Source organism: Lolium rigidum, chromosome 4 (genome assembly GCF_022539505.1).
Source record: "Lolium rigidum isolate FL_2022 chromosome 4, APGP_CSIRO_Lrig_0.1, whole genome shotgun sequence".
Classification (NCBI taxonomy): Eukaryota; Viridiplantae; Streptophyta; class Magnoliopsida; order Poales; family Poaceae; genus Lolium; species Lolium rigidum.
In genome coordinates this window covers 177,618,301-177,625,171 of record NC_061511.1, presented here as the reverse complement: position 1 = coordinate 177,625,171, position 6,871 = coordinate 177,618,301, and positions in this window count along the sequence as shown.

Genomic DNA, 6,871 nt, shown 5'->3' with positions numbered 1-6,871 from the left:
GAAGACAAAGCGTGGCAAAACCAAGACGTTGAAACAAGGAGTAACATATAACATCGATGTTATCAGTGCAACCGGCAGGCCGCTGGAGCCCAAAGCGAATTAAACCAAGTTCATCAACCAATGCGGAGTCGTTATTAGAGACAGCGTCCCGATCACTGTCCAAGAATGGCATGAGCCAGTGACGGCACGTGTTGGTTTCAGTTTTGTCAACAAGAGAACGAAAAAGGAATGCTGGAGAAAGCTTATGGAGCATTTCATTCTACCTCCGGAATACAACAAATACGATGAACAGGGTAACGAGGTAGAGGGGGGACGTCAGAAGAGGAGGCTAGTCAAAGAGTTCGCTCTTCAGAAGCTGGCCGAAGCATTCCGGACCTACAAGAAAAATTTAGCGGATAAATATGTCAAGAAGGGGAAGACTCCAGATTTCAATGGACAGTATGAGAAGCTGAAAGATGATTGGCCCGAATTTGTGAGGCAAAAGCAATCGGAGCAATTCAAGGCCATATCGGAAAAAATAAGGCAAATGCGGCTAAGAAAACGTACAATCATATTATGGGGCTAGGAGGATACCGCCTTTCGGAGCCTAAGTGGCAGAAGATGGAGGACGACCTGAGGCAGCGAGGAATCCCTCTAGGTACATAGGGATGGGACCCAAGGGCCAAAAGCTCGTGGGATGGGCATGGGGGATCGCTACACCCGGTGACAGGGGAGTGTGTTCACCGACAGACAAAGTTTAAACCCACCGAAGCCCTTATTGACGCAATGACCAAAGCTCAAGAGGGGAAGATCAGGTTCAACAGAGAGAACGATGCACTGACATTTGCCCTCGGGAATCCTGAACACGGAGGACGTGTACGAGGCAAAGGTGCCATTCCGTGGAAAGTAGGGTTTTCCTAGGAAAATGACCCGTACAGTTACAGAAGCCGTAAGAGAAAGACGGATCGGGATGCAGATTTTGTGGCGCACTTGGCATCGGAATTCTATGAGATGAAGAAAATGGTGTATGTACTAGTACAAGAAAGATCGGCAGCTGGGACGCATGAAGATCATCCAGCGGATGTCGGAAGCCAGCAGCGGAGAAGCAGCGTGGCTTCCACGGAGGCCCCGCCGGCTGATGCTAATGCACCCTTGCTGGCCCCGGCTGGTGCTAATGCACCGACGATCGATATTAGTGCACCGGAGCCTCCTCGCTACCCCGTGGACGATGTAAAGGAGATGAAAGAATGTGATCTGCATTATCCAGTGGGGAACATTTCCATGAAGGTAGCCATCGGCACTGCTTTACCCTGTACACCTGGAGCACTCCACCACAACAACCCCATTGAAGATGGTTATGCTCGTGTCACGGTGGAAGACATAGTCCAAGGGTTTGAGGACCTGGAGATTGACTATGCTACACCCGAAGGGGAGAAAAGACTTGGAGATGTCAAGCGCCAGTTCATTCTATGGAAAAAGAAGTTCATCAAGTTTCCAGGCGAGGCGCCAAGGCCAACAAGTCCACCCCCCTCCGGTGGTGGCGGCGGTGGTGGTGGTGGTGGTTCACCTACACCTCCTTCACGTCAGCCGACGCCGCCCCCCAATCCACCTCGGCGGGTAAGCAGACGCCGCCCCCCAGTCCGCCTCTGACGGGTACGCCGCCCCCCAATCCACCTCCGGCGAAGAAGCAGAAGCAGTCCTGGACTATTAACCCGGACCCTTATATACCTAAGACCACAAAGGTACCGGAGCCATCACTGAAGCCTCTCCTCCCAAGGCCTTGGGACCGTAGTGTCGAGGAAACTGACGCGGCCGCGGCTGCTCAGCATGGGAAATGGAAGGCGGAAATGAAGGCGAAAAGAGAGCCTGAGCCCAAGCCAGTATTTTCTGAGAAGGAAAAGAAGTGGGCTAAGTCATTTTTGAGCACACCGTCCCAAGCCGAGAAGAATATGCCTGGCCACACCGTCCCAAGCACTCATATTGAAGGAGAAGAAAGACTTGGCGGAGAAGGGGAAGAAAGCCTTGGAGGAGGAGAAAGAAGAAAGTAAAAAAAGCGGGAAACAAGTTGCCCAGCTCGGGGAACAAAATAAACAATCGATCCCCCCGCTCATAGTGAATGCCGTCGGTCCGGATGCTGAACTAATGGACCCCGCTATCATAGCAGCTACGGCAGCACAGGGAATGACTGTAACGGGTGCCAGAGAAAAAGCGGCCGAGATCGGTATGACTCTTCGTGCAGTGTTAGGCCTCGAGGAGGCGCCAATGAGTGAGGTAGCAATTACATATGTGCCGAATGGGCCTCTCGTCGAGTCTGCGCAGGAAGAGGATCTACCAGCACAAATGCAAAATCTGCTACGTTGGTACAAGGGTTACATAAAAAATAACGCCGACAAAGAATATATTTATACGGAAGTTAGACATGAGCATCACTTCAAACATTACTATGTAACAGTTCATATGAGTGAATTGTTCCAGCTGTTCAATCTGTGCGAGCTCGACAAATCTATCATCAGTTGCTACGTTCTGTAAGTGATTTAATTTTACCTCATCTCGTTCATTGCCTGCACTATATATATTGTCCTAACTATATTGTTGTGTACGCTATTATGCAGAATGAAGATTGGGGAATGCCAAAAAAGGAACATCCATGATGTTGGGTTCATTGACTCGCACATCGTTAATGGATATGTGTTAGAAAAACACCCCCGCGACGTGGAGCAAGACCTGTTTGATTTTCTTACAAAGCAGCAGCTTAAAAGTCAAATTCTATTTCCTTATCATTTTGGGTGAGTATTTCTGTCTTGAGCACATTCTCTTTTGTTTACTCCATGCATGGTATGTCTAATCGATGATTTATGCATGACTGTGCATGTATCGTGTCCGAAGGTTCCACTGGATTCTGCTAATAATTGAATTTCACACCTCCAGAGTTCTCATCATGGACTCTCTGAATATGGATCCAAAGCTTTGGGTCAACATGAGAAATATGCTGCAAAAGTAATTATTTCCAATCATTTACGCTCTATGTCGATCGGCCTCTTTCTTTCATTTCCTAATATCAAGTAACTAATAACTCTCTTGTTCATTTAATTTTCTTTGCCTTGTAGGGTTTGGAGACGGTTCACAGATGAAATGGTCGGTGAATTCAAAAAAGAGCTAGAATTTAGAAGGTTACTATCTGGGGATATTCAGCCAACGGGGACCAATCTATGTGGATACTATGTTTGTGAGTTCATCCGGAGATACACCTCTGAGCGGAAGCCGTCGGATAACAACGTCAAGAGGAATAACTTCCGGAAGACGCTTAGTCCAGAAGCTCGCTTCCGACCAATTCAAGAGGAACTAGCATGATTTTTGATGAGGGAAGTCCTCCATCCTAAAGGAGAACACTATTACGAGGACGTAGAACTTATGATGCCGTAAATTATGTATGGAAACTTGTTTGAAATTGTATATGGTCATCGGAGATTGAATATATATTGTATATTCCTCTTATATTCTTCTTGGTTCAAATTTCAAACTTGTTTGAAATTGTACATTCATATGCATGTATATAGTAGCGTAGAATATGTGAAACTTCTTCAAAATTAAAATAAAACACAAAATAAAATATAAAAGAAATAAAACAATACAAATTAAAAATAAACCAGATTTAGGGGGGGCTAAAACCCTAACCTGCGGAGGCCTTTAGTCGCGGTTGGCCAGGAGAACCGCGACTAAAGGTCCTCCGCCCCGACGAACGACTGGCGCCCACGTGGACGGGCCTTTAGTCGCGGTTCGTAAGCAACCGCGACTAAAGGGGCGGCCTTTAGTCCCGCATATTTAATCCCGGTTGCGCAACCGGGATTAATGGCAGTTGCCAACCGGGATTATAGGCCCTTTTTCTACCAGTGAGAGCATCTTCACAGGCGTTCCCGATAATGGCTCCGATAGCTTTTTGGAGGCCGGCAGCGAAAATGGGCTCGCACCGGTACGCCCCAAACGGCGCCGGCCAATTTTTGAGCCCAATATAATCGCCGGCAACCCGTACCGGCCCCTTCGCCAAGGGCGCGAATCGGGCGCGCCGACACCTCGCTGGCACGCGTGATGAGTGCATTTTTAGCATGTTTTTACACTATTTTTCATTAAGATATCTTTGAGTAGCAATAGGATTTTTGTATTTCACCGCGCTACCGCAGCCTTTTATGCTTGTCTACGCATGATCTAAAAATAATAATGTAATTATGAAATATCAATGAAAACTATCATTTTATGGTACTTTGACGTGATAAAAATCATTTAAGCACTTAATTTCGGCGTAATGGGAACCATGGCCCACACGATTACGCCGCGGCGCATGCGGGCTCCAGCCCACGACCTCTACGAAGCTTCTATGGCAAGCTAAGTACTTGTTCTGATCCAACTTTTATGCAAGAACATGTGTGAGGAGAAGTGTGTATTAGATGAAGTATCATGGTTGTCGTGATTGAATAGTGATAACAAATTCAAGATCTACTATAGTTTTTACCTTTCTTTTGCTGCCTCACTAGGGATAAAGTGAATTCATGTTATATAACTATCATGTGACAACTTGATAATCTTGTTTGGTCAAAGTAACATGATTCAAACATTATGTCAAATTACTTAAGGCTATACTCTATTGATTCTTAATTCAAGATTTCTTGGATTTTTCCCTTTCCTATCGACAATAAGAGATATGTGTTGCATCGTCTCTATATTAGGACGTGATACCCATATGAATGCTTATCAAACACATGTTAAAGTTCCACCAATATTATGTCTTTGATGAATTGCTTGTGTCCACTACAACTTAAAAAGAGAGTAGACAAGTGAACCCATGAACCCCGGTCCATTTTAAATCAGAAGAAACACCTTTGAAAAAAATTATCACACTTTATATTTTCTGCAATTTATTAATACGAAAATATAAAAATACTTTCTTCACTTGCAAACACACACAAAAACCCGAAAACCACTATCCTTTTACTGATTTTATTTTGCTGTTTAGTTTACTTGCTTTACTTTATTTTTATTTTTATTTAATATTACTAATACGAAACCTTGTGCTTGACAACCCAGGGTGGATTTGGGTACACAAGACAAAAACTTTCTTTGCAGGTTGCTAGAAGAGGAGAAGAACAAACAAGTCTCTAGCCACCTCCCCGAGAATTTAATATAAAACCTCGAGTCACCCTTGCGGGGAAAAGATGCTTGCTACAACACTCTGCACTAGGAGTCCTAACAACTTTGGACACACATAGTTGTGCCATCAGTGGTGAGTATAAAAACTCAATTCTTTCTTTCAGAAGGTAGGGATATTCTAGCAAGTCTCATGTCCTCATGCGCATCAACAAAATGCTTTAGCTGAGCGCAAGCATACACATATTGTTGAAGTTGGTTTGTCACTTCTTGCATATGAATATACGCCACTCAAATTTTGGGATGAATACATTTTTACAATAGTCTATCTCATTAATCGTCATCCTAGTAGGCCTACTAACTCGAATACACCCTTTGAGCGTATTTTTGGTCACAAGGTAGACTACCATCTTTGTAGATATTTGGTTGTGCATGTTTGCCAAACTTCGACCGTATAATAAACGCAAACTCGAGTTTCACTCCAAACAAGTGCCTTTATATATCTACTCGTCATGTGTATATTTCTCGTGACATTGTGTTTGATGAATCTGTTTTTCCATTTGCATCACTCCATTCTAATGTCAGTTCACAATTAAGAGCAGAAATTCTCCCCTTCCTTCTTCTTTGCAACCCATTCATATGTATGATCATGAGGGGCACGATTTATAGTTTGATGCTAACGCCGCTGAGTCATTTGTATAGGAATAAACTCAAAATTCGGCTCCACGAGATTTTTCTGGTCATTTTTCTCTTTCTGGCATGGATCCCAAAGAAGATTTTATTTCCATCATCCAATCATTGCGCATAGGCACTCATGCGCAATCTCCATCAGAGTCGGCGACGCGATCCACCGCGGATTGGTCCTCGTCAAGGTCAACCGTGGTCCCTGACAGCATGGCAACTCGTGGCTCGCCCGCCATGCGTCCCGTTGGCCCCCGCGGGGGCATTTCCACGTCTGATGCACTTGCCGACGCGCTCTCCTCATTTGTCTCTGGATCTGTTGTGACCACCGACTCCGACACACGGCATACCACAGGATCTTCTGCGACTGATTTGTCTAGATCCTCGTATTCTCATGGATCCGCTGTGGACACTACGCGTGTAGGTTCCGGTGTACCTATTTCGGATCGCCCGCGTACAAGGCTTCAAAGTGGTATCTCTCAAACCAAAATTATCGCCTATGGTCATGTTAGTTATGACCGTGACCGGTTTGCATATTACAGCATCACTAGTGAGCCGATTGACACATGTGAAGCCCTTGGGGATCCTAAGTGGAAGGCTGCTATGCATGAGGAGTATATGGCGTTGAAGAAAAATAACACCTGGTATTTGGTTCTTTTTGGGGTTGGTAAAATGTATCGACTGCAAATGGGTTTACAAAATGAAGGGACTTGCTAATAGTTCTGCTGATCACTATAAGGCTAGTTTGGTTGCAAAAGGCATTAAGCAATATTATGGCATAAAATATGAGGACACTTTTAGTCCCGTGGTGAAGGCGGCGACTATTTGCTTGGTGCTCTCTCTTGCAGTTTCTCGGGATTGGCACCTTGGTCAGTTAGAGGCATGGTGTTCTGGAAAAAGATGTCTACATGAGACAGCCTCCTGGCTATGAGGAGAAACTGGGACATGTTTGTAAATCATATAAAGCTTTGTATGGTTTGAAACATGCATCTCGAGATTGGTACTCTCTGCTTAGTTTCAAACTTCAGTCTCTTGTTTTTTCTGCATCTAAGGCTGATACTTCTCTGTTTTT